We start from the raw sequence: 25,535 nt of genomic DNA, 5'->3' as shown, positions 1-25,535 counted from the left end.
TGTCTAGAGAATCCTCTGTTCGGAAATCTACTGCACCACCTAACTTGCAGAGAGTGTGGTGGGTACAGCTTAAGGTAATCAGAAGGATTCTGTTTCTTTTTAAGGTACTATGTACTTAGTCTGACAATCTTTTCAGATGTCCCTTTACCGGATGACAGCGAATTTACTACCTGTCTGGCATGCCGTCCCCGGATTCAGGTGAGATCTAATCCTGTAGGATTTAAAGGGATATTGCATCTGCGTGTATTCTATGATCATGTTTCTATAGGATAAAGAGGAACCTACCATCCAGGATGTGGTCATATGGGTTAGTGACCTTGTAAAGTCCTCTGTGGAGGGCCTTAAGGAGTCCCTCACTACTTCAAGGTAGGATACTCCATCTTTTGTCATCCATTTCCGGCCGAAGGGTTCCTTACACTCCCCTTCCCTTTTAGGAAAAGACCTAGAAGAGATCACGATGACTCCCCTTTAATCTCTGAAGGATTTACTGTCCTGGATGAAGTGTGTTCCTCTGACTCCGACAGGGATATAAAAAAGAAAGAAAAGTTTTTGTTTAACCCTGACAGAATTTCTAAATTAATAAAATATGTAGAAGTAGCTACTGAGCTACCCTCTGAGGAGTCCTCCTCTGCTCCTCGAGCATTCAGGATGGATGATTTCATTTCAGAGCTAGTTAAAGAGGAATGAAAGAGACCCGATAAGGCCCCTGCCGTAGGTAAAAGATTTTGGGCCTTGTTCCTGCTGAACGAGGAGCATTCCAGTTCTTGGGTGGAACCCCCTAAAGTGGATGTAGCGATCTCTAAATTATCCAAAAATATCTTAGTTCCCGGAGACGATGGGTCTAGCCTCAGAGATCCTATGGATCGCCGTATTGAGGCATCTTTAAAAAGGGCCTATACTACGGCTGCGGGACAGGGTGCCATTGCCATCGCCAATCACGAAGTTTCCAAGGCACTGAGGAAGTGGCTCAAGAAAATGAAGGAGGATATTGACTCCGGGGTAAATAGAGATGACATATTAGAATCATTCAAGGAAATTAACCTAGCCATGGATTACATCTCAGATGCGGCCACTCATCAGGCTAGATTGGCTTCAAGATCCTTAGCCCTGTCCACAGCAGCCAGGAGAGCACTGTGGCTCCGCCCATGGGCTGGAGACAATCCATCAAAATTTAACCTATGCAATATCCCTTACACTCCTGGGAAATTGTTCGGTAAGGAACTAGATTCCCTTATGGAGGAACTCTCCGACCGCAAGGGTAAATCCTTGCCGGCAGCGAAGAAGTCCTTTCGTAGATATCGGGACAGGTCTCCTCAAAGAGAGAGACAATACCGATATAGAGGTAGAGGAAGAGGATCTGGAAATTCCAGGAGAGGGGGTGCTTCCAGAAGGAAGTCCCCCCCTAGGAAGAAGGAATTCTGACGCCGGGCTCCCTGTGGGAGGACGTCTGTCCCACTTTCTGCCAGCCTGGGAGAAGTGGGTCAAGGACTCGTGGGTCCTAAATATCGTCAGGAGGGGTTATGCGCTATCCTTAGAACAACTGCCACCAGAAAAGTTCAGAATTTCATCGCGTCTATCACCCGAAAAGCAAGCGGTTCTAGAAAGTTCAATTTTGGATCTAATCAAAATCTCCGCCCTGGAACCAGTACCTACGGAGGAAATAGGTCAGGGTGTTTACTCACCCGCATTTCTGGTTCCAAAACCTTCAGGGAAAGACAGACTCATCATAGACCTACGCTTCCTAAATCGTTTTATGGTGAAAAACAAATTCCGAATGGAGACTATAAAGTCAGTGAAGACGGTACTAAACAAAGGAGACCTTTTAGCATCAATGGACCTAAAGGATGCATATTTCCACATCCCAATATTCCAGGGTCACAGGAGGTTTCTGCGGATAGCTGTCTATGTGAGGGGACGAGTACGTCATCTTCAATTCAAAGTCCTTCCGTTCGGGATTACCTCGGCTCCATTTATCTTCACCAAGGTGATAGCTTCGGTGGTGGCAGTTCTGAGGTTAAAAGGCATAACTATTATTCCCTACCTGGACGATTGGCTATTTATAGCCAGATCCCAGAACCTCCTCAACCAGAATGTCTCGACAACTCTGGATCTGCTATCCGAACTCGGATGGTTAGTCAATTGGGAGAAATCAGACCTAACTCCCTCTACAAGAAAGATCTACCTTGGGTTTATCATAGACTCCCAGGAAATGAGATTATTCCTCACTCCAGAGAGTAAGAAAAGAATTCTGGATGGGTACCGCTTTCTGAGAGTTCCTCGCCTGGTCTCTCTAAGGACCCTGATGAAGTATCTGGGACTCTTAACTTCAGCTAAGGAGGCCGTTCCATGGGCCTTGTTCCGTATGAGACCTCTTCAGTCGGAGGTTCTCCAACATTGGAACCGGAAAACCTCTGGCCTGGACAAAAGGATCAGACTTTCGCTATCCGTAAGACAAACTCTTCGGTGGTGGTCAAGTATAAAAGACGGAGCAGCAATAGAAGAGCCGAATTGGATCACCCTCACTACAGACGCATCAGGCAAAGGATGGGGAGCTCATCTAGCTCAGAGGACTATAAAGGGAGTTTGGACCTCGTCAGAAGTAAGCCTCTCGTCAAACGAGCTAGAGTTAAGAGCCATCTTCAATGCCCTAGTCCACTTCTCGGATCTTCTTCAGGGTCAAGCGGTAAAGGTAAGAACAGACAACATTGCTTCTGTATATTACCTAAGGAAACAAGGTGGCACCAGATCCAAACCCCTCCTCAAAGAGGTGGGAAAGATCTTGAAGTGAGCAGAATCAAATCTTGCCAGCCTTACAGCAGTCCATATCAAGGGGACTCTGAATATTCTAGCAGACAGTCTGAGTCGGAACCGGGCAATTCCAGGGGAATGGTCTCTGAACCCTGTGATTTTCAATCAGATAACCGCCAGATGGGGTCACCCGGAGATAGATCTGATGGCGACTCGTCGGAATACCAAACTTCCGAGATTCTGCTCACTGTACCCGGAAGACTATCCGGAGGTGGTGGATGCGATGACCATAGAATGGAGATTCAATCTGGCCTACATATTCCCACCAACGGTCATGATTCCCAGGATCCTGGTGAAAATCAGACAAGACAAGGCCTCAGTGATCGCAATAATTCCATTTTGGCCAAAGAGGTCCTGGTTCTCCCTGCTCATGTCCATGAGTCGGAAGAGATATTGGAAGCTCCCACCTTGGCCGGACCTGATTTCTCAGGGCACTCAGCTCTGTCACAATCTAGGGTCCCTGCACCTAACGGCCTGGCTTCTAACTTACCCCTATTTGAGGCCAAAGGCTTTTCTTCTAGGGTTAGGGAGACTCTCTCCCATTCAAGAAGTGACGCCACTAATAAATCCTACGCAAGAATCCTGAGGATCTTCAGTTCCTGGTGTTCTCAACGTCACTTAGACTCCAGCTCTCCTTCCGTACCTCAAATATTGGAGTTTCTGCAGGATGGATACGATAAGGGGTTATCCTCTAGTACATTGAAGGTCCAACTGGCCGCGTTGTCAGCATCACTTCATGTGAAATTTCTGCAGGTTCCGGAAGTAAAGGAATTCATCAGAGCAGTCTCCAGACTCCGACCCAGAATTTGTAGACCAGTCAGTCCCTGGGATCTTTCCTTAGTCTTGAGGACATTAAGTGGGGACCCTTTCGAACCTCTCCCTCAGATTCCTATAAAGAATTTAACCTTAAAGATGATCTTCCTAATGGCCATAACCTCTGCCAAACGCATAGGAGAACTTCAGGCTTTCTCCTCGGTAGAGCCATACACCACCTTTCTGGAAGATAAGGTTTTGCTCAAATTTCTCCCCACCTTTACACCTAAATGTCCCTCATTTTCTAACTTAAACCAGCTTGTAACAATTCCGAGGCTCCCAGTAGACTTGACATCCAAAGATACTGAACTAGCCAGTTTGGACGTGGTAAGGTGTTTAAAAATTTACTTACAGAGGATTTAGGAATTCAGGCGGTCTGAGAATCTCTTCATATCCTTCTCGGGGAAAAACAAAGGATTGAAAGCATCCAAACCATCAATATCAAGATGGATCTCGATATAAATCGAATGTATAAATCTTTCATATCATATTAATGAGAAGGATCCGCCAGAGTTCACTAGGGCTCACTCGACCAGATCAGTCGCCTCCTCTTGGGCCTGAGAGGGCTCTTATCCCTCTAGAACAAATTTGCCAATCAGCCTCTTGGTCCACTCCGAGGACCTTCTTCAAGCACTATCGGATTGCGGCGTCCGAACCTTCAGGGTTTGCAGCTTTGGTGGTTTGCCAGGCTCTGCTTGGTTCCCATCCTAGGGATTCATTGTCGTGCTAAATCCCCATTATTGTGCCGCTGAGGGACGTAAGGGAAGAGTACATTTGATGGATAATGTGTTTTCCCTTAGTCCATCAGCGGCACAACTTTCCCTCCCTATTTTGGGACAAGGTGATGTTTTCTTTATAATTAACTCATGGTGTATGGGGGCCGGCCTCCTCTTATACTGAGGGAGGAGGGGCCTAATGATGATTTCATTAAAGTTTTAAGTTTACTATTAAAATTCCTTTTTTGTCCCGCCTAAGCTCACAGGGGCAATAATACCCCATTATTGTGCCGCTGATGGACTAAGGGAAAACACATTATCCATCAAATGTACTCTTACCCCCCCCCCCCCCCACAACCGACCCTGCTTGCAACTCAGCTTTTTAGAGAGGGGGAGAGAGGAGACATTCCAGCTTGCAGCAGATCAGGAGCTTGGAAAAGCATCTTACTCCTTGAGTACCAATTTCTCTACATTCTGGGAGCACAGCTGGATATATGAATAGTACTGTGTGTGTCTCATTGTCCTAACAGCTATCTAACAGTGTCAGCTGTTTGAAACATGATTTACAGCTGACAGATTGCCTTTGAAAAAAAATTTTAAACCATGAAAAAAAGTATGTATCCGACAGTCATGAAAATTGCTTACACTGTAATTTATATTGTTACAGTTGCTAAAACTAGAATAGCCTCCGACTGGAAGAGCACAAAAATACCATTGATCATGGAGATAATGGCGGGGATCTCCTCCAATTGTATCATGGAACGCTGTGTGGTTAGCAAACTTCATAAATTACTCTGTATTTTTGTGCTCTTCCAGTTGGAGGCTATTCTAGTTTTAGCAACTGTAAGAATATGAATTACAACGTGTGCAATTTTCATGACTGTCGGATACATACTTTTTTCATGGTTTAAAATTTTTTGAACGAGGATCTCCTCCAATTGTATCATGGAACGCTGGAACGTGTGATTAGCAAACTTCATAAATTACCGCAGTTCCAAACTAACTGGGCAAAATGGCTAGATTCAGATACTCACCCTCCCCTGACTCTAGCATTTGCTATTGCAATATGTAATAATTTATCACTTTCCTAAGTGATAGATTGTGTTTTAAGTGTCATGCTAAAATACTCTCTTTAGTGTTGTTTTATTAACAGACTGTTACTCAAATACCGTTTCTTTTCCTGTTATACATGGCCCTCTCCTTGTTGAATCCCCAGTTTTGTAGAACGGAGACTGATTCTATGTCTTGACGGATATCGAGAAGACTGCATGGATGTACAAATATTGTGATTAATGTATATCTTGTAGAACTGTATGCAAGCCGATTCCAGACAATGTTATTTACTGTATTGGAAATTTTTGAAAAACTTGAATTTAAAAATTTGTTAAAAAAAAAGAAAATTTAAATTGCACACACATGGATGGGTCAGCAGCCCAGACAGCAACATTTATCTACATTTATTGCATACTAAGAGGGACACTATTCAGGGAGTTGGTATTTAGTAGTGATGTATTTGGTCCTTCATTAAAGTGTACCTGTTACGATGCAGACAAAAAGACAAATATGGTCAGCTCTCCTACAACACCATTCACACTAGGCAGGAGCACATTACTGTGGCTGAGATTGCAAATGCACAAAAACACAGCAGAATGCAACAGCTCACTGCTATGTCAAGACAAAGGGCCCTATTCCACCGGACGATTATGGTTCAGATTATCGTTAAATCGTTCGAATCTAAACGATAATCGTTCAGTTGAAATGCAGTTAATGATTAACGACCGAACGAGAAATCGTTGATCGCTTTATAAGACCTGGACCTATTTTTATCGTTGCTCGTTCGCAAAACGTTCGCAAATCGTTCGCATTGAATAAGACATCGTTCGGTCATTCGCAATAGATACGAACGCAATAGCGAATAAATAACGATCGCAATTACGATCATAAGTAACGATTATCGTTCCATGGAAATAAATGAGTGAACGTTTTCAGGTCTTTCGCAATAGCGGTCGTTTGAGATCGTTAATCATTAACGATTATGCAAACGATAATTGTCCGGTGGAATAGCGCCCAAAGACCCACTACAGACATGAAAATAACTAAAAGCAGCCTCCCAACTGCTAAAGAAATCTCCCTAAAAATAATGAGTCTATTGGTTACCATTTGTAAATAGTGAGAACCATCCCACTGCGATAAGGTGGCCTCATGCCAGGATGGGCCTACACTGTACTATGGCCTCTCCTATGCTCAGTCATGCAGGATCCATCTAATACTGGCAAAAATAATAATACCCACCTGGGTGGGATAGGTGTACGACCAAGTAGAGGCAGCCACTACCCCATCTGGAGTATAGGCAAAAAGACAAATTTGATCAGCTCTCCTAGAACACCATTCACACAAATCTGCAGCGTATCTGCCTTTTTCAGTTGCAACTTATGGTGCGTTTACACGGAGAGATTTATGTTACAGCTTTTTGAAGCCAAAGGCAGGAATGGATTGGAAAAAAAGATAAATCTCAGTCTTTCCTTTATGGCCTGTTCTCTGTTTATAGTCCATTCCTGGCTTTGGCTTCAATAATCTGTCAGATAAATCTCACACCATTAGGGTTTTATTCCCGTGTCCTGTATTTAACAGGTCCTATGGACGGGGAAGCCCTGTACTGGAATGTTTCCCCGCCCAGCATAATGTATCAATATGATGTCGGGAAAACTCTTTGAATCTCCATGGCACTGTAATGACACAGCCATGTAGCTCTGTTATTACAGTGCCACGTAGATTTAGGGTAAATTCACAGGGGTGGATCCGCCGGAAGACTCACGCACGAAATCCGCAGCTAATCTGCGTACTAATACACGTATTCTTCTTCTTATTATTCTTCTTCTTATTAATACGTGTATTGCGGATTAGCTGCGGATTTCGTGCGTGAGACTCCCGGCGGATCCGCCCGCGTGAATTTACCCTAAAGGGTTTCCCTGCTGTTGGCATGATACTGATACATCATGCCGGGCGGGAAACATTCCAGTACAGGGCTTCCCTGTCTGTAGGGCCTGTTAAATACAGGACATGGGAATAATCTCTTAGGCTATGCTTCTACAGGGATTACACACCGCAGAATTCGCAGCTCGCACCCGCTTACGGCTGCGCATCTTTTATTTTTTGGACGGACGGTGGAATCGGCCCATGCATTAAATGGAGTCTATGGCACAGGTGGATACGCGCGCAGCCATGAGCGGTGGCGAGCTGTGGAATCCGTGGGGGGTGATCGGGGTGATTTAATTGTTAGTCGTTAATCGTTAAAAATCACTCAGTGTAATGCTGCGTTTACACAGAGCGATAATTCGCCCGATCATACGATTAACGATTTCGAAGTAACAATTTTTTTTTTAAATAACGATCAGCGTTTAGACGGAACGATATATCATACGGAAAATGGTTTTGCGATCGCTTAAGCCTATCTCGCACATAGGTTAAATCGGTGAACGACTGTTTACACGGAACGATCTGTGAATTTTTTGCGAACAACCAACGACGATTTGAGAACATGTTCAAAGATCATAATGAACGATTTGTCGCTGGTCGCTTGATCGTTCACTGCGTTTACACGTACACGTACGGCGCTGGAACTGGGGAGGTAAGTGGATGGCGGCGTCTATATCCACCCCCTTCCCGGCCATACACAAAAAATACCCCTAAGACTGAAGCCCTTCCCCTTCATCTCCCACATACCCTGGTGTCACAGCTGTAGGCCAGTTTCAAATACAAATGGTCCACTTCGTCCCTCAAATACCTGGGCATCAAGCTGACTCCTACCTATTCCACTTTATATACTGTAAATTTCCCTCCGCTGTTCCGAGACCTTAGGGCCCTCCTCAGGAAATGGGTTTCTCAGCATATTTCTCTCCTGGGTCGGATAGCATCTGTGAAAATGACCATCTTGCCGAAGCTCCTCTACCACTTTGAGACCCTTCCGGTCCGGGTGCCCCTGAGTGAATTGAAGGCCCTGCAAGGGGTGATTTTTAGATTTATTTGGGCACATAAGCGTCATAGGATCCCCAAGTCTGTAATGATGTCAGGCAAGTCCCAAGGGGGTCTTGCTACCTCTAATATTCTTCACTATTACTGGGCCACACATCTGCGTCAGGTCATGGGATGGGCCTCTCTCTCTACATATAAAGTATGGGCAGTGATAGAGAAATTGTGGTTAGCCCCTATCCACCCGAACTCCTTCCTGTGGTCTCCCTCCTACCCTGCCTCGCCTATGCTGGGCCCGATCCTCTTCACTAGACATGTATGGTCTACTTGTTCAGCTAGATTTCGCTTATTTAGCCAACACTCTCCTCTCATTTCTTTTCTACTCACACCTTCCCTACAGATTGGCATGTCTCCTCCGATGGTGAGGCATTGGCTCAGTAAAAAACTTCCAGTTCGCAGATCTGGTTGACCCGCTTACACGAACTCTCTTACCCTTTGAGAAACTTAGGGATAAGCATGACTTGCCTGGGTCAGGGTATTTTTCCTACCTTGGCGTTAGACACTTTATGCAGTCGGTCTTTGGGTCCCTTACAGTCTCGAAGCCTACATTGTTTGAACAGCTGATTAGACTAGGGGTCTAATCTCGGCTATTTATCAGATTCTAAACTCGCCTGTGGGGGGACTCCTTGAACCGCCATAAATACATGGATAGATGGGAGACTTCACTTGCTAGGACAATTGCCCCAGAGCTGTGGCAGGTGATATGGAGCAGAGCCGCCTCCTCCTCGATTTGCACCAATTACAAAGAATGTCACTATAAATTCATGATGGGATGGTATCATACTCCTGAATTGCTTCATAAGCTGAATCCTAGCATCCCCTCAGTGTGCTGGAGATGCAATGGCTCGGTGGGCTCTCTGCTCCATCTCTTCTGGGAATGCTCTCTCATTAACGGGTATTGGACGCAGGTTGCAACATTGCTCTCTTCGGTCCTGGATACTCAACTAAGGGCCCTTTTACACGGAAAGATTATCTGACAGATTATCTGCCAAAGATTTGAAGCCAAAGCCAGGAATGGACTATAAACAGAGATCAGGTAATAAAGGAAAGCCTGAGATTTCTCCTCTTTTCAAATCCAGGTTCCTGGTTTTGGCTTCAAATCTTTGGCAGATAATATGTCAGATAATCTTTCCGTGTAAAAGGGCCCTAAGAAGTCCACCAAACTAATGCTACACTTGTTGACAGCCGCTAATGGTGCGTTTACACAGGCAGATTTATCTGACAGATTTTTAAAGCCAAAGCCAGGAACAGACCATTAACAGGGAACGGGTCATAAAGGAAAGACAGAGATTTATTCATTCCTGGTTTTGGCTTCCAAAATCTGTCAGATAAATCTGCCTGTGTAAACGCACCATAAGTCGCTTATACCCCGCAAATGGAAGCAGACTCCCCCCCCCCCCCCATCCGTAGATGATTTATTTGCAAGAATCAGAGATATTAGGGGCCTAGAGCGACTGATGGCGTCTCTGAATAATCAGATGTCGATCTTTGACTCCGTTTGGGCTCCCTGGGAGGCTTATTGTGCTCGCACTGGTTTACCTAACTGATTAGGAGTGTTCCCCCCCTGGCTCGCAGATCTGTTCCTTTATGTTACCAGTTTTTTTTTTTCTTTTTCCCCTCCATCTTACCTTCTTGTTCTTCCCTTTTGTGTGTCTCGTCATTATTCCTGAGTAAGGGCGTCTTGCCTTATTGCATCACCAGCCTTTACTGGTGAACTAAGTTGGCGGTTTCCTACGGTTCTTTTTTCTTAATTTGGAATATTCTGCATTTCTATTGGGAAAGTGCACCATGTGTGGGCTGGTGTAGTTTGCCTTAATGTGATGCCATTCTCTGGAACTACTGTTTGTATTGTTCATTATAAAAAAATGTTAATAAAGATTACATTTAAATAAAAAAAAATACCCCTACCCTGGAGTACCCCTTTAATGTATCCCTTTTTATTTTCAGGCATGAACAGTAAGAGGAAAACCAACTTTACAAAAAACGTATCAAAACACACAAATATAAAGCCATATGTTTAAGGGCCCTATTCCACCGGATGATTATCGTTTGCATAATCGTTAACGATTATAACGATCTCAAACGACCGCTATTGCGAAAGACCTGAAAACGTTCTCTCATTTCCATGGAACGATAATCGTTACTTATGATCATAATTGTGATAGTTTTTTCTTCGCTATTTATTCGCTATTGCGTTCGTATCTATTGCGAACGACCGAACGATGTCTTATTCAATGCGAACGTTTTGCGAACGTTTTGCGAACGAGCAACCATAAAAATAGGTCCAGGTCTTATAAAGCGATCTCTCGTTCGGTCGTTAATCGTTAACTGCATTTCAACCGAACGATTATCGTTTAGATTCGAACGATTTAACGATAATCTGAACGATAATCGTCTGGTGGAATAGGGCCCTAACGATCATAGTAACGATCATAACTAAACATTATCGTTCTGTGGAATATGGTGAACGATTTCAGGTGAACAATAAACAATCTCGTTTGCGTTAATCGTTAGTCGTTAATTGTTAAAAACACTCAGTGTAATGCTGCGTTTACACGGATCGATAATTCGCCCGATCATTAACGATTAACGATTTCGAAAGTAACGATTTTTTTGCGAACAACCAACAACAATTTGAGAACATGTTTAAAGATCATAATGAACGATTTGTCGCTCGTCGCTTGATCGTTTGCTGCGTTTACACGTACGATTATCGATAGAATTCGATCGGTATCGTGCAAATTCGAACGATAAATGGTTCCGTGTAAACACAGCATTATAGGACCCTAAAATTGTGATGTGATTAAGTCCTTCCTCTGAAGATTATATAGTAATAGAAAGCTAAATAGTAAAAAAAACAAACAATGAAGTAATAATCTCTATATATACAGCATGTATTCTTGTGTAATCTGGTTAAAACATCCCATATAGGGTTAAATAGGGATACAAATGAAAAAACTGCAGGAAAAAAAAAACCTAAAAATATTATACGGTGACAAAGGTTACTGTCTCATCTATGAGTCATCAGGAATAATGCAACTACACATTCCTTCGTCTCTCCACCCCCACATTCTGTTGTTAGTGGTTTCACCCAAAGAGCTGGAATTCTGTCCCGGAAGTGTGTAGATACCGGTAGGTGGGCGTGGCCGTGCGTGTGGGTGCTGAGTGTCATCACGTGTCAGTGTCAGTGGCCGGCTCCAGCTGTCCGGAGAGCAGAGGGGTGCACGGGATCACTGTGAGTAGATGAATGGGAATACTGTGTGTATAGACTGTTGTACAGAGTGCAGCGTCCTGTGCGGTCAGTGGTGACTGAGCTCCTCACACACACACACAGCTCAGGAGATCGGGTTACTGCAGGGACATAGCAACGACTATTACAATGTGGCTGCTTGTGTTAGTGCTGCAAAACTACAACTCCCACCATGCACTGACAGCTGTCCACATTGTCTGCAGGAGTGCTTTCCAACTCTTGCAAAACTACAACCCCCAGCATACAGCTGCCATGGCTAGCTTGGGGGTAGCTGTGGTGGCTTGGGGAGGGTAGCTGTGGTGGCTAGCTTGGGGGTAGCTGTGGTGGCTAGCTTGGGGGTAGCTGTCATGGCTTGATGAAGGTAGCTGCGGTGGCTAGCTTGGGGGTAGCTGAGGTGGCTAGCTTGGGGGTAGCTGCGGTGGCTAGCTTGGGGGTAGCTGCGGTGGCTAGCTTGGGGGTAGCTGCGGTGGCTAGCTTGGGGGTAGCTGCGGTGGCTAGCTTGGGGGTAGCTGCGGTGGCTAGCTTGGGGGTAGCTGCGGTGGCTAGCTTGGGGGTAGCTGCGGTGGCTAGCTTGGGGGTAGCTGCGGTGGCTAGCTTGGGGGTAGCTGCGGTGGCTAGCTTGGGGGTAGCTGCGGTGGCTAGCTTGGGGGTAGCTGCGGTGGCTAGCTTGGGGGTAGCTGCGGTGGCTAGCTTGGGGGTAGCTGCGGTGGCTAGCTTGGGGGTAGCTGCGGTGGCTAGCTTGGGGGTAGCTGCGGTGGCTAGCTTGGGGGTAGCTGCGGTGGCTAGCTTGGGGGTAGCTGCGGTGGCTAGCTTGGGGGTGGCTGCGGTGGCTAGCTTGGGGGTGGCTAGCTTGGGGGTAGCTGCGGTGGCTAGCTTGGGGGTAGCTGCGGTGGCTAGCTTGGGGGTAGCTGCGGTGGCTAGCTTGGGGGTAGCTGCGGTGGCTAGCTTGGGGGTGGCTAGCTTGGGGGTAACTGCGGTGGCTAGCTTGGGGGTAGCTGCGGTGGCTAGCTTGGGGGTAGCTGCGGTGGCTAGCTTGGGGGTAGCTGTCGCCACTAGTCTACAGGCAGCACAGATACATTACACAGCAATTGCACAGGAAATGTTTTTACAGCTATTTCACAGGAAACCTCTTCTTGTTTCTATCTAGTTACTACTATAGGAAACTGTTCGTACTACATTGGAGAGAGGAGCCCCAGGTGAGTGCTGCACATACAAAGTAACTGGCCAAAAAGAGTGCGATTTAAAGGGTTAAAGGGCTGCATGAAAATCGTTCTGCTCCAGGCTCTGTGCTTTTGGGCAGGATGAATGCCGGCTATCACACAGACAGCTGTGAGGGGCCACATAGCTTTGGGCTGCAGATTCCTATGATATTAGGCAATAGGTATAGTATTGTAAGTGCTATTCAACGTCTTGTCAAAATAGCCCATACCACAGTGGAGCATCGTGGTAGGCATCATACCAGAGATCTGGCAGAATGTGTTGTCTGCCTCGATTCACATCTGAAGCCACTAGTGTGAACAGAGCTTTAAAGGTGTTAGGAACACACATGGCTATTTTCTTCCAGAAACAGCACCACTCATGTCCTCAGTTTGGATGGGGTTTTGCAGCTCTGTTTTATTGAAGTGAATGGAGCTGAGCTGAAATACCACACACAACCTGAGGACGGGGGTGGTGCTGTTTTTGCAAAAAAGGATCTGTGTTTTTTTTCTAATCCTAGATAACCCTTTAAAGGCTTAATCTGAAGGATAGTAAGTAACATGCTGACTATGAAGGTCTGACCACTGTGACCCCTACTGATCTGCAGAACAGAGGAGAAGAAGCATATATAAGAATGACTAGCACTCCATCCATTGTGTGGAGTATAGTGCTGGCCATACGCTGCTTTCTGTTCATTCTAGGGAGACTTTTCACCTCTGTTCTACAGATCAGTAGGGGTCCCAGTGGTCAGACCCCCACACATTGGGGGTCTGCAGATAGGAGATAACATGCTGAGATGGGAATACTATACCTTTAATAGACTTTAGGGCACCACACTCAAAAGAAATATAAAATTGGATCTATCCTTATGTTAAAGGGGTTGTCCCACCATCAACTTTTATCCCTTTTGACACCAGTATATAGATAAGACAATGGCAGCTCAGCCTCCCCCTCCTCCCTGCAGAATGACCATTGGACAGGTCACAGAGGTCAATGGGTATGCATACAAACCTCCCCCATTACAAAGAATAGGGTCTAGAGATGGTCCTTGTGTCCATGGGGGTTGTAAATGAAAAACATCTCAAGTAGGATGGCAGCCTCTATAATCATGTACTAAAATGGAATAAAAAAATGACAATCACTAAATAGATACAGATTAGAAAAAATTATGTTTCATTATCTGTTTCTATTTGGTGGAGAAACCAAGGGGATACATTTGCTTCAAAAAAATGTGGTAGGACTCAAAAAGTAATTGACAGATGTCCCCAGTGATCTGTGTGATGACATCAGTGACTTGTGTGTGTTATATATAGTCTCTATTATAATCTGTGTGATGTCATCAGATATATATATATGTGTGTATATATATATATATATATATATATATATCAGGGCTGTGGAGTCGGAGTAGGAACTAGTGTTGGCTGGAGTTGGAAAAAATTTACCGACTCCAGCTTTAAAAAGAAAATCTTAGAACAATTAAGAATTTAGTTTTGATGTTTTTGAAGTTTTGCTCATCAATACATATTATGAGAGACATTCTAATAGGACACTGGCCCTATTACATAAGGGTGGTTGAGGAAAAGTTGTCGGTCACTATTTGGCAGCTTGTTTCTGAGCTGGAAGAGTCCATTGTGTGGGGGGAGATCTGTGCTGTTCTCTTCCTGGATGCTGGATGATTGTATGAGCAGCAGTGTAATATGAAGATATCCTGTGTAATATAGAGGAGGAGGAAAAGACATAAGTAGTGCAGCTGTAACCTCTGTCCTCAATGTGGTGTTTTTCTTCAGTGTTCTATGGCTGCAGCAGACTGTGTGTCTGTGTGTGCTATGGCTGCAGCAGGCTGTGTGTGTGTGTGTGCGCGCGCTATGGCTGCAGCAGGCTGTGTGTGTGTGCGCGCGCTATGGCTGCAGCAGGCTGTGTGTGTGTGCGCGCGCGCTATGGCTGCAGCAGGCTGTGTGTGTGTGCTATGGCTGCAGCAGGCTGTGTGTGTGTGTGTGTGCGCGCGCGCTATGGCTGCAGCAGGCTGTGTGTGTGTGCGCTATGGCTGCAGCAGGCTGTGTGTGTGTGCGCTATGGCTGCAGAAGGCTGTATGTGTGTGTGCTATGGCTGCAGAAGGCTGTATGTGTGTGTGTGCTATTGCTGCAGAAGGCTGTATGTGTGTGTGTGCTATGGCTGCAGCACGCTGTATGTGTGTGTGCTATGGCTGCAGCAGGCTGTGTTTGTGTGTGCGCTATGGCTGCAGCAGGCTGTGTGTGTGTGCGCTATGGCTGCAGCAGGCTGTGTGTGTGTGTGTGCGCTATGGCTGCAGCAGGCTGTGTGTGCGCGCTATGGCTGCAGCAGGCTGTGTGTGTGTGTGTGTGCGCTATGGCTGCAGCAAGCTGTGTGTGTGCACTATGGCTGCAGCAGGCTGTGTGTGTGTGTGTGTGTGTGTGTGCGCGCGCGCTATGGCTGCAACAGGCTGTGTGTGTGTGTGCTATGGCGTGCACCCACAGTGACCTCTCTATATTACAGGTATCAGGTTTCTGTGTGTATGGTGAATATTTTAGTTAGAAAAATAGAAGATTGTCAGCAGGAAAAGACCACCTGCTCCATCTAGTCTAGTTGTGAGTAGTTCAGGACATGGAGGCTGGAGACTGGCTGCATCCACTGCACACACACAGGAGAATCTGCTTCATATCTTTCCTCATTCACTCAGGAGTCGCCCCAGGATCATGTAGGACATTAGGGAGAAGCTGCTGAACCAGTGTGATAAGTAACTCCCCTGGTATCTGACCGGCCATTTATGAAGGAGCAAGAGTCAGAGTCGGTCCTCATAAAATTCAGGAGTCTGAGTCGGAGCTGCGGATTACCGACTCCACAGCCCTGATATATATGTGTGTGTGTGTACAATGATAGACGTGACCTCAGTACATATCTCCCTATTCATTTGTGATATATGCAAATACCAATCCATTTAGGGGACATGATCTGTGCCGCAAAAAAACAAATATTGAGCCATTGTGCGTCTGTCAACTATTTGAATCAGTGGGTACCTGCAAATGTGGACAGTTACTGAAACACATTGGTAATCCTGTCCGCAGCTGCAGGTCCGCAATTACAGACTGGGGTTACTGATGTGTGAATGAGACCTAAGGATAAAGAATCAGCTGCAGATTTGCAGATATCAATGTAACTAAATACATCCTTCTGCAGCAGATCCTGTATGTGTGACTGCATCAATCTGCAGCAGATCCTGTATGTGAGGATGCATCCTAGAATTAAAAGTTATAGAAATGTCTGTTCCTCTTTGGCTGCCCAAAAAATTGTAAGGTATAATCTTGAAAATAAACATGTAAATTAAATATTTATATTAAAAAAAATATATATATAATAAACAATGACATCAATGAGATGTCCCTGTTGATCTGTGATGTCATCTGTATATAGTATTTATGTAATGCCCCTATTACACAGGGCGACTTTGAGGAGCAAACGAGCGCTCGTTCCCCGCCCACTGCCTGCACTGCGAGCGAGAGAGTCGGGGGGGGGGGGGCTGCCCAGTCTGCTGCTGCTCCTGTTCAATGCGACGGCAGCAGATCGCTGCTATCCTGGTCTTTTGTCTTTCAACATGTTGAAAGACAAATGATAGCAAAGAACAGCCGACATTGTTTATCAGGCTGATCGTTGTCTTCTATTACAGCAGACGATTATTGTCCATAACGGCCGATAATCGTTTAGTGTAATAGGGCCTTTAGTTACACCAGCGCAGATGTCCTTAGCAATCTGTGTGATGTCATCCTTTGTTGTATCATCACTAGCGTTATGTAATGACTTTCCTCAGGTACAGCAAACATTTATTAGGAATGAATCCTCATCTGCGTTGAGTCATCAAATACATAATGTCCCTTTGGCAGCCATTACCTGCCGCTTAGCTGTAGCAACCAATCACATTAAATGAAAGCTGATTGGTTTCTGGGGGTGACAGGGCCTGCATTTCTTTTAGATGTTTTGGTGAGTCCTTGGTTCACCTCTAGGTTTTAGTGCAGATAATATTTCTGGACTATGTATTTTTATGTTGTGTGTTTTTTTTTTTTGTTTTTTTTTTTGTCTTTCGCTGTAACTTGACATCATAAAACTTCCACTCCTGACTGTCATAAAACAAAAAATAGCCCACAGGGCTCATTCACAAGACTGTATGGCTATTGTAAGCCAATGTTTCCAGCTGAGCGTACACAATAGGGCTGCTGTACAAGTTCTGTAACTTTGTATTCTTTGGGTTTCATAAGACAGAACACAAAGTATTTTCCTTATATTCTTAAAGGGATATTTTGGGACTGTAATACAGATATTAATTGGCTGGTGTCCACATTCTAGCCTCCCAATTGATCATCTATATGCATCACTTTAACTCCTTAGTGATATCCGCCCTACATGTTTGGTGGGAAGATTTGTCATGTGCTTGTGCTGTGTATTTCCGCTGCAAGGATTAGAGATAACGCTAATACAGCAATTACATACTAAGGTTATGTTCATATTACGTATAAATAACGGTCGTTATGAAACAAAGGCTGTTGTGTTACATGAAAAATTGCATTGAGGCATGCATACCCTTAAATAATATAAATAAAACACAGCATGCCTTACAAAAAAAAAGCCTTTGCGTTGTCCTATACAGTACAATGAGTCCTATACTGTCTACAGACAAAAATTTTGGCTACGGTAGTTGCCTAAGGAATGAAAACTATAAATTGGTGTCCCTTCGGACACCGTATGTACGGTGATTCACATGACTTCGTACAGCACCGGATGGTTCCCATATGACACGCCGTGCACCATTGAGCTGTGGAGCCGTACAGTCTCTGTGCAGCGCTGTGCAGGCTGCATCACCCGGCTTTGGCATGTGCATAGCGCCTAAAGCTTTCCTGGCACCATCTGACTCACATTTACGATCTCTGCTCACCTCATCATTTCACTCCACATGGCTACAGGCGGCCAGGTATGAGAAACGTGTAATTTTACAAATTATTAGACATATTACTTAGTATAACAAGGTCTAGGTATTACATGGCACACAGATACAGTATGTTCTGTGTGTGTGCGTCTATAGTATGACACCTCCGTGAATCTCTATGTGATGGCGCATGCCAAGATATTTTATTTTATATAACCTGTATAAAATTTGAGACAACTAAAAGTACAGTTTGGCGCTGTATTACAGCTGTTCATCACCATAGTTTAACCTCAGCATGAGGCTCCGACCACACTTCACATTGTCTCCTATGGTTAGCTAAAACACGGGCACACCCTAATGTGCCCATGTTTTTAATTCCAAAGAAGTTATGTTCATCCGGCCGGTACTGCAGTATCAGCCAGGGTGAACTACAGACAGCAGCCGTTCTACACAGACAGAACGCCCGCTGTCTTACATAGTGTGAACGTGGCCTTAAATTGTACAGTTGTCCCCAATAAACATATTCTTTCACTTGTAATATGTAATACCTTACATATATTATTACATTCACATATATAAAGTTATAACATACTTTATATATATATAACAACTCCTTGGCACGTTATTGGTTTTTGTCAGTGAGTTTAATATAAATGTATTTAGTGGGGAAAACCCATCAAAGACAATAACATAACGCACCTGTTTTTGCTTTGTTAATCTGATCACTTAGTGTTGTGTACTCACTTAAAGCCAACGTGAGCAAACAGATGACATAAGGTGAGGGTCATAAAAGTGCTTGCCTAGAGGACGTGTACACAATAAATCTGCAGATCGGCACTTCTGCTTCCTCTTAGAATTAGAGTTCTCAGAAGTATAAGGACATTTTATGATCGACAATCCCAGATTATGTTATCAGTGTCGCTCTCTGGTGATAAGCCTGGGGATTCCGTCCTTCCTCCTCTGTCAGCAGAATACAGGTTTAGCACATTAGTTAAGGTAGGTTGTCGCTGAAGGTGATGGGTTTTGTTCTATACTTATAAACTATTATGGTATTTGAATACACTTTAGTTAGACCTATTCTCCCCTGTCGTACATATCACAGGTTCTTGTCAGACGGACAGGAGCAATATTTTTGGACCCAAGTTATGAGCTCATGTGTTGTGGTGTTTGTAGTTCACTTGGGCAATGTGTAATGTTTGAGGTTGTGAAATAATTTGAGTTGCGTCCCGTTTCACTTTGTTTTGCACAATTGATGGAATTTCACATTGGCTCATAGGACATGGCCTGGCCTTACGCAACACGTTGGGATGGGTTCCCCCGGTTAGAGAACTGCAATAGACCGCTGCTACCAGAGGCACTGGTAGTTATACTTATCAGGTATAGTAACAGGGCATTTGTTTGATATGGCTCTTTACAGTTTGTTGGTTATAGGTAACTATCAGCAGCGTGAAGTAGACATGGTATTCTTTATAACACACTATGATTTACAGAAAAAAAAATTAGCTGGGAAGTTAGTATAAATTCAAGGCGGTGGTCTTCTGCATGCTCCAACCCACACTGCTGGGTTTTAATAACAGGTCTCCTGGAGGGGTGTATAGAGACCTGTCAATCAAACCTTGACGGTAAAGGCCTTTTTTAGATGATCTGTAAATAGCAAGCGCTGATCTTGGTGATCGGCACGTTTGCTGAGCCTTCACATGGCATGATCAGTAATGGGGCCAGACCGCACAAATATTCCAGGGGTCCTTACCGCTCCTCAGTTCATCATTGTGAGTTGCATGTCCCCTTTTAACCCCTTAAGGTCAAAGCCTATTTTCGTTTTTGCGCTTTTGCTTATTCCATTTTAAGTTTAAAAGTCCATAGCGCTTGCATTTTTTCACCTAGAGACGTATATGAGCGCTTATTTTTTGCGAAACCAATTGTACTTTGCAATGACAGGCATTATTTTTCCATAACATATGCTGCGAAACCGGAAAAAAATCATTTGCGCTGTCAAATTGAAAAAAAAACAAATTTGTTTTGATTTCGGGGAGTTTTGCATTTACGCCGTCCGTCCTATGGTAAAACTGACTTGTTATGCATGTTTCTCAAGTCGTTACGATTAAAACGATATATAACATGTATAACTTATATTGTATCGGATGACCTGTAAAAAATTCAAACCATTGTTAACAAATATACGTTCCTTAAAATCGCTCCATTCCCAGGCTTATAGCGCTTTTATCCTTTGGTCTATGGGGCTGTGTGAGGTGTCAGTTTTTGCGCCATGATGTGTTCTTTCTATCGGTACCTTGATTGCGCATATACGACTTTTTCATCGTTTTTTATTACATTTTTTCTGGATTTGATGCGACCAAAAATGCGCAATTTTGCACTTTGGAATTTTTTGGCGCTGACGCCGTTTACCGTGCGAGATCAGGAATGTGATTAATTAATAGTTCGGGCGATTACGCGCGCGGCGATACTAAATATGTTTATTTATTTATTAATTTATATTTATAAAATGGGAAAAGGGGGGTGATTTGGACTTTTATTAAGGGAGGGGATTTTTTATTAATAAAAACACTTTTTTACTTTTTTTTTTTTTTTTTACTGTAACTAGAAGCCCCCCTGGGGGACTTGTATATAGACAGCACTGATCTCTCATAGAGATCAATGCTGTGTATATACACAGCAAAGATCGATTAGATCGGTCATAGATTACTATGGCCTGCTGCAGGCCATAGCAATCTATTGCCGAGCCGGGATCAGCGTCATTCCGACGCTGAGGCCCGGCACGGGCAGAAGAACGGATCTCCTCCCCGCGATTGCATCGCGGGGGGGGGAGATCCGTCCCACTAGACACCAGGGACGTGAGGTCTGAAGCCTCTAAGTGCAGCTGTCAGGTTTGACAGCTGCACTTAGAGGCTTAATTAGCCGGCGCGGCAACGGGACCCGCGCCGGCTAATAGAGGCACTGCCCGGCTGCACGTGTGAGCCGGGATCAGCGCCGTTCAGAGCGTGGTCCCGGCGGGACCCCGTTTTGAACACCCCGAGCGGCACCATGACGTATCAGATACGTCATGGGTCGCTAAGGGGTTAAACAAGTCTTAAAGGGGTAGTTCACCCCAAAATTTTTTCTTTCAAATCAACTGCTGCCATGAAGTGCCAGAGATTTGTAATTTACTTCTATTAAAAAATCTCAAGCCTTCCAGTACTTATCAGCTGCTGTATGCCCAACAGGAAGTTGTATTATTTCGAGTCTGGACAGCAGGAGAGGTTTTCTATGAGGATTTGCTCCTGTTTTGGACAGTTCCTGACATGGTCGAAGGAGGCAACAGAGAGCACTGTGTAAGACAGGAAAGAAAACACCACTTCCTGCTGGACACACAGCAGCTAAGTACTGGAAAACTTTTTTAATAGAAGTGAATTACAAATCTCTGGCACTTTATGGTACCAGTTGATTTGAAAGAAAATTTTTTTTGGTGGACTACCCCTTTAACTAACAAATATCAATTGTTTTATTGGCTCCACAAAAGACCTGATTTTTTTGAACACTCATTTACCCAATAATTGGCTTTGGTAAAAAGAATATGTAAAATTAACTTTTTATCTGTCATCAGACATGTCAAAAGTTATTGATCCCAATGGGTTTTGCTGCTGAGAAGGAGATAAAGCCGTTGCGACTGACTTGCGGCTACAGCATCCATAGTATGTTCAGAAATTCAAGCTTTATTTACATTGTCTGTAAAGAGAGAATGTAAAAAAAATTTGAATTTCTGAACATACTAGCAGTTCATGTCAAAAGTAATCTTTTTGATACAGTTACTCCTTAAAGTGATTGTCCAAGTCTAGAAAGACATGGCCACTTTCTTCCAGAAATAGCACCTCTCCTGTCCTCAGTTTGGGTTTGGTTTTGCAGCTGTTTCACTGGAGTGAATGGAGTTGAATAATACCACATACAAATTAGAGATCGGTGGAGTACTGTTTTTGTAAAAAGGTAGTTGTGGTTTCCTAAATTTGGATAACCCCTTTAAAGGAAGGGGGCATTCATGCGGTCAGTGCACGGTCCATATACATACGAATGATGTGCTGCCGAACAGAATGCGGAGTTCCTGGCATCATCATTTATGATGCTTGGAGTTCTGAATCAGTTTAAATTTTCCCACGACTGTAGTGCCTCCCTGCTGTGTCAGTATTGTAGTGTGAAAATTTAAAGGGGTTATCCAGCACTATAAAAACATGGCAGCTCTTTTCAGAGACAACAGCACTCTTGTCTCCAGTTTGGGTGGGGTTCTGTAACCTAGGGTGCCTATACACATGAGTATGTAACACCGGCCCCTTCAACTCCCCACCGCCCGCAGCATACAGACCCTGCTCTGCGTCGCGGTTGCATCTGAGGCTCCCGGCGGTCTTGCTCAGCCAATCAGTGACTGCCGTGGGGTGGTGCACTGATTGGCTGAGCGGGACTGACAGAAGCCTCAGATGCAGCCGCGGCACCGAGATGGTAACGTATGCTGCGGGCGGTGGGGAGTTAAAGGGGCCAGTGCTACATACTCGGGTATGTAACCCCATTGAAGGTCACAGTACCAGGATTCGCAGCGGATTTCGCTGCGAATCCGGTACGTGACTCAGAGCTCTTGTCAGGAGTCCTGTGATTCTGGTCCGTAGCACATATTCTATGCACAGATCGTGTAAACAGAACGTGTGAAAGCTCCCTAAATCTAGTAGATGGCTGTGCAGTGGTGTACTTGGTGGCTGAGGGAACCCACTACTTGTCAAATCCCTAAGGCTTATTTCAACATCCCGTATTGCACACGCTGCTCCCAGCATGATATTGATACATGATGCCAGATGGGGAAAGATTTCACTACAAGACTTCTCTTCAGTTTCTTCCTTGGAATACGGGATGTGGGAATAAGCCCTAAAGCTGTGTTTTCATATAGTATTGATTAGTATTTTGTTCATATTTTAGCCAAAACCAGGATATGAAGTGTTTCCTATATGCCTGCTTCAGAGTTTTTTTTTTTTTTTTAAATGCCAAGAAAAGACCCCCCCCCCCTTTTTTTTCTCCACAATAGTGCAGTTTTTGTGGCATTTTTCCCAACATAGTGTATATCAGCTCCATGGATATGGACAATCAATGAGACCATAATGCGTGCGATCCCTATTGGATCTAATTGGAGTTGCGTGCACCTACTTCAACTTTAAATGGGAAGTAAACAAATGTGTAGAATTTCAGTTCAGTTCTGAATTAAAGATACTGGCCCAGATTCACCAAAGGGTGTAAAATATACACTGGTGTAAACTGCCCATAGCAGCCAATCTCAGCTCAGCTTTCATTTTACCAGAGCTGAGAGTTAGCTGAGCTGTGATATATAATATGTATATCCATATATAATATGTATATCCATGTCAGAAAATCTACAGAGGCTGAAACTGAGACAGTCACCCCCCGGCCCCCCAGGAGCTCAGGCTACCGGGGCCGAAACGGGCTTGTTATAATCCGCTACTGTTTAGTTACCAACAACTCTTATAAATTATACAAATAATAGCTGTTGATTGTCACATGGGAACATACATAGCCTTATGCTGTATTTTGATGCGATTTTGTGCTTTTTGGGGTATCTAGAGGGTTGGGTGAGGACTTCCAACATTGATGAACTGTGTAATTCAGAAATGGGCGAATAGCATGCACCACACAAGAGAACATTAGAAGTGCCATAAGAGAATCATTGATGGGGTATGACCAATGGGATATCCACAAAGAGACAATAGGCCTCACTCATTGAAATGAATAAACAGTATAGACACAGCTGAGTAAGGGATGTTACTGAATAATATGGATAGCTGCATAAGTGGCTGCGTATGAGGGGTATGATGATGGCGGTCCCCTTATAAAAGGGCGTCTAGAAGATAAAAATTTATGGGATCAAATGTACTAATTTCCTTGCGTGGGATTAGTTTGTTAGTACTTGGTTCTCGCGTCACATTTTAATCCTGTTTTCTCATGCTTACAAACTTTATTAAATAAAGTGTCTTCTGTCATTAAGGATCACTTATCCACTTTATATTATCTGATAGATTTACGTAAGTGTCACACATGATCATGGGAACTACTGAAATTACTAAAGGTCCTATTACACAAAACGTTTACTCAACCAATGATTGTTTCTCGTAATAGGGCATGTTAAAAGGCCACGCTCAACTGACGTGCATGATATGTACACATATTGAAGAATCACGATCATGCCAGTCAATGACTTCATTGGGTAGCCTGAACAATCTAAGGATCGTTTGGGCAGCCGCTCCTGCTGCTGTCCATGTAATAGCATAGGCAGCGAGCTGAGAATGAGGCGGAAGCGAGCACTGAAGTGACAGGTTGCCACTCGCTTCCCTTTATTATCGTGCCAGATATAGATTAAAGAAATAATCTATAAAATGGCGAGACCGTGTGTTTACAGTCAGGATACATGTATGAGGCCTTATTCACATCTGCAGTAAAGGCCCTGTTCAGGTCTGAGTCAGTTCATTGCAGAGAAACGTAGCTGGATGGTCGCCTCAGCTCTGGATGTGAGGAGATTTCTGATCAACTGCCCTGGGTTATTTCTGATCAACTGGGTTCAGAGCAATGTGACTACCTATGGGACTGCTGGGCCTTGTAGTACACTGCAGCCTTTTCTCTCACAAACTTGTCAAGGTCACTTGGGGTCCCGAGGGCTTTTGCAGGGGCAATCTGTTCTCTGGGACCTCCCTTAAATCTGTCTATCTTGGGGGGTGAGCTGTAGAGGTTTTAGAGGGGCTGCACCTGATGTTGTTTAATGGTGGTCAGTGGAATGGATGTTCCCCAGGGCCAACCCTGGATACTGCTGCCTGTGATGATGACAAGATGGCGGAGACGTCCTTGTTGTTGGTGTGGTGCAGGTGTAGAACCAGACAGCATAGAGATGGGAAAGGTGGTGCAACAGTAACTTCTTCACTGCTTGCTTTACATGGGCACATTCATATTCGAGCCCATTATCAGTTCTGGTGGCCTAAGATGGGTTACTGTTTTTGCGTGGAGAGGTGTTTGTTGGGGTGGGCAGGGCTACTGTCCCCGGCCAGGTGATGGATGTCACAACTAACAACATGGGAACAACATAGAGGATGAAGGTAAGAGACATACCTTCATCTTCAGCACCAGTGCCCACTAGGGAGCTATCAGCAGGTTATATTTGTCTAACCTGCTGATAGTTCCCCTTTAAAGCAGTTATTCGGCCTTTAAAAACTGATATGATAGACTCTCAACATTAATCATAACCTTAGGATCCCCGTAGATCAGCAATTTGAAGGTGCATCATACAAGCAAAGCAGCTTCTGTGATGCTTCCTTCATAGTGGCAGTGTGAGGTACTGCAGCATTGTCCCATTTACACAATTCTTAGAATGAGCAGAGGCGAAACAATTGCAAGTGTAGTATCTGTTCTCATCAGTTTAATATCTGATACATCCTCTATCTGGGGACCATATATTAAATTGACTTGTGGACCAGGGAGATGGAAAAAGAGCTTGCTCAGTCCTCTCCCGGCATTGACCTGGTATTGCAGTGCTTCCAGGTTCAGTGCAAAAAAAAAAACCCACTTACACAAAAAAAAAAAATGGCAAGCCCCTACCATTCACACAATATTAGGGAAAACCCACTCGGTGAAGGAGGCGGGATCCGAGCGGACTTCAAACGGATCCCGCCTCCTTCACTGAGTGGCTAAGCGGCCCTGAGACGTAGCGTCTTGGACGGCGTCAGACAACAGGAAGCGGCGGGAACCGGGGAGGTGA

General features: G+C 44.5%; 1 protein-coding gene and 1 non-coding gene across 4 annotated transcripts in view; both read left to right on the top strand.

Annotated features, from left to right (window-relative positions):
- Nucleotides 1–11,511: 11,511 nt before the first annotated feature.
- The window catches only part of SNX10 (sorting nexin 10), a 53,056-nt gene continuing 39,032 nt past the window's right edge, over nucleotides 11,512–25,535 (top strand). Inside the window, exons 1-2 of one of the 3 annotated variants that reach the window (XM_069960447.1) lie at nucleotides 11,512–11,601; nucleotides 12,764–12,812. The gene's annotated coding sequence lies outside the window, so the exon portion shown is untranslated. Of the gene's footprint in view, nucleotides 11,602–12,763; nucleotides 12,813–18,717; nucleotides 18,743–25,535 lie in introns of those variants that run through there. The other 2 variants (XM_069960450.1, XM_069960449.1) reach the window with 2 other exon arrangements.
- LOC138784979 (U2 spliceosomal RNA) lies at nucleotides 25,140–25,334 on the top strand. The gene has a single exon (XR_011361998.1). It is a non-coding gene; the product is annotated as a U2 spliceosomal RNA (small nuclear RNA).

Source organism: Dendropsophus ebraccatus, chromosome 2 (genome assembly GCF_027789765.1).
Source record: "Dendropsophus ebraccatus isolate aDenEbr1 chromosome 2, aDenEbr1.pat, whole genome shotgun sequence".
Lineage (NCBI taxonomy): Eukaryota > Metazoa > Chordata > Amphibia > Anura > Hylidae > Dendropsophus > Dendropsophus ebraccatus.
Note: the sequence above shows the minus strand (reverse complement) of the source record. Positions and strands in the feature narration are given on the sequence as shown.